Source organism: Euprymna scolopes, chromosome 31 (assembly GCF_053919585.1).
Source record: "Euprymna scolopes isolate OS-2025 chromosome 31, ASM5391958v1, whole genome shotgun sequence".
NCBI lineage: Eukaryota > Metazoa > Mollusca > Cephalopoda > Sepiida > Sepiolidae > Euprymna > Euprymna scolopes.
The window spans coordinates 31,632,925-31,643,207 of NC_136512.1; the positions used below are offsets into that span (position 1 = coordinate 31,632,925).

Genomic DNA, 10,283 nt, shown 5'->3' on the forward strand with positions numbered 1-10,283 from the left:
CATTTTGAGATCTTCTCTCTGTTGGCGCAGTAAACTAATTTTTTACTGCTAACTCTAAGGTCAAACGGTAAACTCGTGTGTCATTTGTTTTGTGTGTCACGCTTACATCCGAGTGACTGTCGTTTAATTGCTATGGACTTCCATTTTTTTTGTAATAAATCCTTTTACCAAGAATTCTTCATAAGTTTTGGTTTCGGTTTCGATTATAGCTGAAGGAACTCAAGTTATATATATATATATATATATATATATATATATATATATATATATATATATATATATATATATATATATGAATTTAGGAAAACTCGTACCCGGAAAACGTCCATTTTTTGCTAGATAGGACAACTTGTCCATTATTGAATAAATATTGGTTGAAAACATTTTACGACCGTTCTTGAAGGAGATATTGTTTTTAAAGGAGAATACACATCCCATATTTAAAAAAAAATATTTTTACTTGTTTACTGTTGCTTAAAAAAAATTAAAATGATTTTTCTAAGTGTTCGTTTTCTACCTAGCTGTGTAAGTTTTAGCGGTTCAACTTATTTTAAAGAGTTTATTTAATTAAAAAAATTACAAGTAATCTCTAGTGTTATTTTTGAACAAAAAAATCTCCGACATGAGAGGATTACATTTTAGGAGTCTCGATAATCGCTCAAAAATAGAAAATTAAAAAAAATACTGAGGTAGATATAGTTTTAAAACGAGCCCCCCCCCTTCCAAACGAAAATAAATTTGTTTATTTTTTAGGTAATATCCAAGAAAAAAATCAAGCTACCGTAAGTGGATACGGTTAATTATGTAACGAAACCGAACGGAAGACACAAAAAACGAAACCATATTTTTATTAAAAAAATTACTTTAGTTTTTAACATTTCTTGTGTTATTACAAAACAAAAAAAGAAACACTTCTTGTATTATCAAATAATTAAACAAATATTTTATTTAGAAAAATGAATTTAGTTTTAGCACTTTTTGTTTTCACGAAACAACAAAAGGTACTTCCGCAGTATACGGACGGCGGCCATCTTTTCTTTGTGCGATTCACTAAACTGACATGATGGCGCTTTTCGGTCAAAAAACATTTAAATTATTTATTTGTTGCTGACTCTTTAAAGTTGATTTAATTAAAAAAATGTTTCATTTAAATTATTTAATTGTTCGAAAAAAAAATCCAACGTTACTTTCGTTACAAAATTGTTTTATTAAAATTATGTTGTCTTATGCAGATTTTTTAATAAATGTTTTTACAATTATATATTGAAACATTTTTATACAATAAATGTTTTGGTTTTCAAATATTTTTCTGTTCGGAAAAAAAGTCTTGTTTGTAAGTTATTTGCCGCGTTATTTGACGAAGCAGAAATTGGAGTTATCGCCTCCTAACAATAACCGCCCTATGCCCCACAAAATGACTTTTAAACAAAAACAAGACCGATGGCCATTAGTCGCGTGCTCGCGTGTAATGAATGAATGCGTGAATGTAGGATTGGCATGAAATTCTTAAAGACAAACTAAAATGACCGAAAATGGGCTGAAATGATTTAAATAAATAAAAAGTAAATGACTTAGAATGCCTTTAATGAACTTAAGGATGAATTGAATGACCTTAAGAATGAATTCAATGCTTAAAAATAACTGGAATCCTTCAAAAACACTTGAATGATCTGGAGAATGACTTGAATGGCTTTGAGACTGATTAATTGTAAAGTGAGTGATACAGAAAAAGTGATCCCCCACTTTATATTACAAAGTTACAAACATAAGTACAGCATGTAGTAAGAACAGATACTACATTTTGATCTTGGCCAAAAGGCAAAGAAAAGGTTAAAAAGCTAAGAACAGCATCTATTAACAACAGACCTTTGATCTTAACCAAAAAGGCCAAGCACAAAAGTGTTACGGACAGACCGAAAGACCGACCGACCAAAGACCGACCGATCAACCCATGAAGTGACTTATAGAGTCGCTTGCACGCGACTAAAAATCTTATATTATTAAACAACACGAATAGAGGATGGAATGGGATAAATGGAGTTTTCAGATAAAAAAAAAACAATGGCTTCAACTGATTTTTTTTTTTTTGCCAATTCTAATAAATTACAATGATAGCTTCCAAATTATGCAGTCGAAATTACCGGAATATTACTGAATTATTGAATTGAAAAACAATTTTAATCGTGTTAGCAGATGAAAAATTGCGGCCATTTTTGTTTAATTCGAATGGGAAATTATCTCCCTGTTGAACTCTCCTGCGTTTTACGATCGTTTTCATTAAATTCGATTTTTTTATTTTCTTTAATAAAATTTTTTCTACGATATCAGTTTTCGTAATTTTTGGATATACTCATTGTTGTGGAGAGGCCCACTAATTAACATAGGTGGGTGAGTGAGATATATAAAGGTATCAATCACCAATACCGGGAGAGTTCTGCAACGACCGCCAAATAGGCAAAACGCCTATGTTGCCTCCAGTAAGAGATGCAACACGCCACCTGCCGGAATATCTTCAATTGAAGTATATCTGAAGACATGTAAATATGTATATACTTTTCTGCCTAATATATTATTGTTATACCTTTACTTTCTGTGTTCTTGTTAATTATTTTTTGCAGACACAACAATCATATTAAAAATACGAGGAATACGTAATATAATTGTTTTCGTCAGAAATTCAGTTTTACGATTTCCGAAAATCTCGTCCCAATTCTGTAGATGCGTCAACAAATGTTTTATTCAAAATACTTAATTTAGTTTTAACACTAACAAAATAATTTGATAAATTAATCTATATAATAATTAAATGTTTGATAATACAAGTAGTGTTCGCTGTTTTTTGTTTCGTAATAACACAAACAAATTTTAAACTAAATAAAGTCTTCTGCATAAAATATTTTCTTTCTTTGATAATATATAAGTGTTTTGCTTCGTAATAACACAAGAAGTGTTAAAACTAAGTATTTATTTTTAAATAAATATATGGCTTCGTTTTTCGTGTCTTGACTCCGTGACTTCGTGATCAAGTTTATTGTTTTAAAACAAAACTAAACAAGTAAAAAATACTTTTAAAAAAATATTATGGGGGTGCGTAGTCGCCTTTAAAAACAATATCTCCTACAAGAACGGCCATAAAATGTGTTTTCAATCGATATTTATTCAATAATGGGCCAGTTTTCCTACCTAGCAAAAATGGACGAGTTTTCCGGGAACCAGTTTTCCAGGTACGAGTTTTCCGGGTACCATATATATATATATATATATATATATATATATATATATGATTAGTTTTTTTTGGAAAAAGAAATCCACCAAAGTGCTCAATCAAAATGACAATCCGAAAATAAGAGCGTATTTATATTTTGTATTTTGTGTACAGAAAGTTGTTAGATGAGACAAGTCATTAGTACCGTCGGTTTCAAGCCCGATAATTAGGACCGTTTAAGATATCCATATCAAGCTCTCTTAAGCCAATACTCATCTCTTCTCATATATATATATATATATATATATATATATATATATATATATATATATATATATATATATATACGCGTGTGTGAGAGAGAGAAAGCGTCTGCTTGAGTACGTTTGCATGCTCGGATTTTGATCTGTGCATATATAAACTAATTGATAAACTGATAAATTGATGGATATTACATAGAAAATCCATACAAATAGATTTCGAAATAGATAAAAATATGCAATCAACCCAGAATGGATGGGTGCGCTAGTTCATCCTACCCAGGAGATGATCATTAATTTCAGCCTTGAAACGCCTGTCAAATCAACAAATGGCTCTTCTTAGAAATCCCAGCTACCTCTCAGCAGCCAGTGAATGCCGTAAATGGACGCTAGCCAACCGATCGAGAGATTGTCATGTAATGAGTCGATTTACTCGCGGAAACGTAATCGCAGTAAAAGCAGTAAAAGCAGACAAGTGCGCGTTCTTTCATTAAGAATCAGCCTTAAACACTTACGTAACAGCCGAAGCATTTGGAATGAAACTCGGCTGTGAACCGGACAAAATGTCTTCGTGAGAGTTTTCTATCTCGTTCTATCGCGTTTTACGGGCGGTGGTGACCAGTAGGGACTGCCAAAATTCACCACAGAATTACCCCACCCTATATGCAACACGATGTAAGTTTATTATAAATTAATACTATCAGTATCACTTTTGTACCATTTAAAAGAAGGGCAAAATAAACCAGTAATAATTAAAGACATTTTTTTTTATCGAATGAAGGTAATAAAATTGCGAGACGAAAATCGTGTTTACATAATTGGCGCTTTAAAATAACGTTCCCATGTAGTAGACATTCCGAACGTGAAAACATACCCGTATTTAATCAATCTAGCAAGAGTCAACTAATGGTCAGATTTTCGTGAAATTTTCGATACTTATCCATTTTAGAATTAAATTACATATAAAATGCAGTTTTCGTAAAATATACGAGGGGAAATATTTTTTTAGTGCGTGTTCTCCCCCACCCTATATTTATTTTTTCGAAATTCGAACAAAATATATTTAAATCTATTGAAATTTTTATTTATTATGAAACATAAGAGTTCAAAAATATTTATTTTAAAAAAAGTTAAATACACATATTGAACAAAAATGTACCTTTGAGTTGCAATTAAAAACTTTATATAAACCTTATATTATTATGTTTTCTTTTTTAAATAGCGTTTTTTCGAATTAATATATACTATAATCAGTTGAATTGCCAAGAAAAAGAAACTTCGTAAACATTAATTGATGTTTAAAAGATTAAAACGATTAAAATTCCATTATTTCAAAATGTTCCGTTACAACATAGATTTTTAATTAATTGTGTTTAAATTTTTTTTGTAATATTAAGTTTTAATATAAACATGACTCTCGTCAGATATTTTATCGCCAGATTAAAATCAATTTGAAAATATTATTGCACAAATATTAAGCATTTTTTAGGCCCCCTCATATTTTATTTGTCTCTTTTTACCGAACAAAATATGGAACCCCGTAGGTAACCAAATGAACATCCAGTAAAACCGTATTTCATATTTAATATATAAATGTTTATAATATTATTAATCGTTAAACTATGTAAATATTAAAACCTAACAAAATTATAACAAAGATTAATTATTAATTGCAGTTTGAAGAAGATAAACAAAGGTTTTAAAAGATCATTAAGTTGCTTCTGCTTTTCCATAGTTCATATAGTTAACACAAATCTGACGTCACGGAAACATGCGGTCCATTTTTCAGAATCGTTTGGCAGACCCCAGTGACTAGAATTAGTTTCAGTTCTACTGCAAGTTGTCAAAAAGTAGTTTCATTTTTACTGTCGTAAAACCTCACTGTTTTCTCAGTCAACGCCGAGTTTCTTATCCTACCGTTCTCCATCAAGTATACGTCACATTTAAAATGTACTTGTGTATTATTGCTCACAAGGGAGATGACGGTAGTCGTCAAGTGGTTAACGACACTGACTGACGACTTGGGTGTTATAAGTTCGAATCTGGTTCGTTCTACAAAATCACTTTCACTGAGGATCTTAGCAACCTTACCGTGGTCCGTCAGGTAAGTATCTAATGTTTTTATAGAAAGAATTATGACTAGAAAAATATCGAAGAAACCAATGCCAATCAATAGATTCCTCAGATTCATACGATGATTGCACACATCTGTCTTACCTAGGATACTGAACTGTGATTCTCGAGCAACTCGCAGTGCGTGTTGTTTATATAATTTATTCCAGTAACTCAATTGTATTATTATTATTATTATTATTATTATTATTATTATTATTGTTGTTGTTGTTGTTGTTGTTGTTGCTGTTGCTTTTGTACGTTCTGAATTATACCAAAAAAGTGTCAAAAATTAATGTCGTTTTTTTACCAAAGGTGTCAAGAGAGTTATCTGTTGAGTTTTAACAGAAGTTGTCAAAATTTAATGTTTATTTTTTTACCCAAAGGTGTCAAGAAAATTATCTTCTTTTGGGTTTTAATATGTGTCAAAAATTATGTTTTTTTTATATATACAAAAGGTTTCAAGAGAATTATTAGTTAGGTTTTTACAGAAGGTATCAAAAAGTAATGTTTATTATTTACCAAAATGTGTCAAGTTAATTATCTGTTGGGTTTTAACAGAAGGCATTAAAAATTAATGTTTTATTTATTTTTTTACTAAATGTCTAAAGAGAATTAACTGTTTGCTTTTAACAAAAGATGCCAAAACTTAACCTTTTATTTTTTACGAAAAGGTTTCAAGAAAATTATCTAATGAGTTTTAGCAGAAAGTGCCAAAAATGAATGTTTATTTTTTACCAAAAGATGTCAAGAAATCTGTTGGGTTTTAACAGAAAGTATTAAAAATTAATTTTTCCTTTTTTTTACCAAACAGTGTTAAGAGAATTAAAGAAATGATGCTTAGATTTTACCAAAAAGGTTTCAAGAGAATTATCTGTTGGCTTTTAACAGAAGTTGTCAAAAATTAATGTTAATTTTTTACCAAAAAGTCAAGAAGATTATTGATTTGGTTTTTAATAGAAGCTGCAAAAGAGAATTATCTGTTGGGTTTTAACAGAAGTTGCCAGAAGTTAATGTATAATTTTTACAAAACGGCGACATGAGCGTAATCTGTTCGGTTTTAACAAAAGGTATCAGAAATTAATGTTTATTGTGTACTAAAAGGTGGGTTTTTATAGACGGTATCAAAAATTATTGTTTATTTATTTTAGCGGAAGGTATAAAAAATATCGTTTTCCGTTTTACCCGAGGATTAAAAAAAAACATGGATGGTTGGCTTATGGCACTGCTTTAGTAATTGCAACTGGCAATGCTTAGCTTGATAATTGGGTCTAGGACAGTTAAAACAATGTAGAGGGTTCTTTGTGGGATGAACTGGGTAACGTTTTCTGTGATTGATCGATCAACGGTGGCAGCAACCCTGTTATTGTTTACAGCGGCCTTGCTCGCCTCAACATGCTTTGGACTATAGAGAGGGTGAAGAACTGTACTTGATGCCCATGACAATGTCTTTCTTTCTGATCTTCTCTGAGCACCCTTGGGACAAACTTCGCGCAAATCTTCCGCATCTTCAGTCCTTTGGGAATAATTGTGTCTACAGTTTCCACACTGACATCGAACTCTGCAAAAAACATTGTGAACATAGCTCTCAAGATAATAAATACTTTTTTCCAAATAAGCAATTCAATTCTCAAAAATCCAAAAATGCAATTTTTAATGTTTATTTCAGAATAAGTTTTTATGAGAAATTTTCATTTTTACCGCAATTAGTGGAATACCTTTTGGTAATATTTGTGATTAAGCTACACAGAATATTCCGCGTTTCATCCACGCTAAGATTCATCAGGCTTATGCGAGGACTTTTTGGTTATCTCGCGTTTTTATATACACACCTATTGAGTTTTTTAGTAAGCCAATCAGCTCTCTAGTTTCTACCGCACCCTTCCTAATCAGTAAATGAGCAGGCACTTACAGGACAAATGACCCGTTCCTTTGTGTGTGCTATTTTGATAGGGAGAGTCCTGACCTATTTTAAACCTAGGTTAAGTGTGTTTATATATATATATATATATATATATATATATATATATATATATATATATATATATAAAAGTGAACGTGTCTCTGTGTGTGTCTCTGTGTACATTTCCCTACGCAATAACTCTGTCAATTTTTAGTCTACATACTCGAAATTTGATATACAGGGTACTGAGATTTAGAAAAATCGATGTGATCAGTTTTTGGCCAGAAATTTGGCGATTAAGGGGTCAAAGTTCAACGATTTGACATTTGAAAACTCTACCAAACTCCTCCAACAATTTGGCGTCTACGCACTTGAAATTTTGAGCCCAAAACAATAAATTTTAAGGGGTCATAATAGGGGTCAAAATTTAAAACATTGACCTCTGCGGTCTCTTCCAAATTACTCAGACAATTTGTGGTCTTAATATTTGAAATTTTACATAAAGAGTATTCAGAGATAGGGCAAGCTTTTTCATCAGTTTGGTTCGAAAATTTTTAGTTATCAATATATAAATTTATGTATGTATCTCTGTTTGCATGTCTGCCTTAAACTTTCAATAGAGGGGACGGAGTTTACCAGGATATGTATCGTTTTAAAGTTCGACCTTTCATACGACAAATATCGAAAAATTGGCTAAAAATATTAATATCTTTCCCTTCAACTAGACACTTTTCTACGGGGGGGGGGCACTTTTTTCGCCGATATTTTTGAAAGTTATCTTCTCCTTTAGATTGTTTAGCCTTAATTTTAAAAAATGTCGCTTCCGGTTTGGCGGTGGTCGTAACAACATAAACGTTAGGTGTTACCCCGTTCTTTTCGTCCTTTGCGGTACGGGTTCGAGCCTGCCTTCCTACTACCACTTTTTTTTTTGCTCAACATACACATCCAAACAACCGGGCAACGCCGGGCTGAAATGCTAGTATATATATATATATATATAAATATATATATATATATATATATATATATATATAACATAAAAAACAACAAGAAAAAACACATTTAACCTAGGTTCTTTTTTCTTTTCTTCTTTTCTCGCTTGCGTCTTTTCTTTTTCTTCCCTGTCTTTTTAACTCTTTAGTAATTTATGTAGGGATGATAGTGATGGGGCTATTATTAGATGGGTGACTACTTGGGAATACAAAATGCTTTATGGAGCTCACTAAAGTTAAGCAACGATGCGGTTGGTCATTCTAAGATAGGTGACTACTTGGGAATAAAAAATGGTTCATGTAGATCACTAAAGTTAAGCAACAATGAGGTTGATCATTCTATGATGGGTGACGACTTGGGATTACCAAATTATTTATAAAGATCAATAAAATAAACCAATATGGAGTCTGGTCATTATCAGATGGGTGACTACTTGGGAATACAAAATGCTTTATATAGATCGACGTAGCAAAGTTATTAATTTAGTAAGAAGAAAGGGATTATGTGGGTTAAATCATGAAAAATGATGGTCCAATTATTAACATATCCAAGAATTATGAAAAATGATGTAATGTAATTTATATTATTTGAGTGTTTGTAATGAAATAACCAGCCGAGACAGTGTCTCAAAGTTATTAGTTTAGTAAGAGGAAGGGGATTATGTGGGTTAAATCAAGAAAAATAATTGTAAGAATTAGTAACATATCAAAGAATTATGAAAAATGATGAAATGTGAGTTATTAAGTTTTACATTTTCTGACCACGTTAAAATAATAGTCAAATTAAAAGCATTTTTATAACAGAATAACCCTGATTCAATCTGAAACCCCTTTTAGCATAAATATGTAAAATTCACTGCTGATTGAACCTATAGACACTATTATGGTTAAGATTTAGGGTGGCCATCACACGCGCGTACGGATACTATTCTTTCTAGTCTTCCATTACCTCTTTCTCGATCTTTAACCTCCCCATCTTTTCCCATTCATTCCTATATCTCAACACAGACTCATATCCACACCCTATTAGGTCTTATTTACATATAACCAAATCTTATTTTCACAATATTTGAAGGAACCTCCTGATATCAACTCTCTGTGACGAGGAAGACCTGATATTTTCATTGCAAACTTTTCTTTCCTCGCCTGTAAGAGTCTCTAGCTAGTACTAACGAGCTGACCGCAACCTGCTCCTGACTGTGCAGCAATATATTACTGTTTATGTAAAAAAAATAAAGAGTGTATATATATATATATATATATATATATATATATATATATATATATATATATATATATATATTTGTGCGTGCGTGCGTGTATATGTGTGTGATGAAAATTATAGAAAATAATATTGCGACATTATGGAGAGATGAAAAAGAAACAAACCAATTCATATGTCCAGAGTTTCGTCTTTACTTCAAGACTTGCTCTGAATGAATACTTATTTATTTGGAAATTCTAATGATTCATCTTCTAAAAGTGAATTCATTTCTCTTAAAATTATGATGGCCTTGGTGGGAAGAGAAATTAGTTCGTATATGTTGTACAATACCTGTCGAGAGTATGCTAAATTGTTTCAGATATATATTTACATTACTCGTCAAAGGGTAAGAAAATTATTAAATATATGTGGTGTACATTATCCGCCCTATGAATTGTAAAATTATTTAATATTGGTGCTGTTAATCACATGTCCCAGGGAAGTTAAAATTATTTCATACATAATTTGTGTAATTCACGTCCTAAGTTACTTAAAATATTTTATTTTTTTATTTTTTATTTTTTTGCTTTAGATAGCAAATGATATA

General features: G+C 31.1%; 1 pseudogene; it reads right to left on the reverse strand.

Moving 5' to 3' along the window:
- Window positions 1-1,712: 1,712 nt before the first annotated feature.
- LOC145255969 (U2 spliceosomal RNA) lies at window positions 1,713-1,831 on the reverse strand (annotated as a pseudogene).
- Window positions 1,832-10,283: the final 8,452 nt, after the last annotated feature.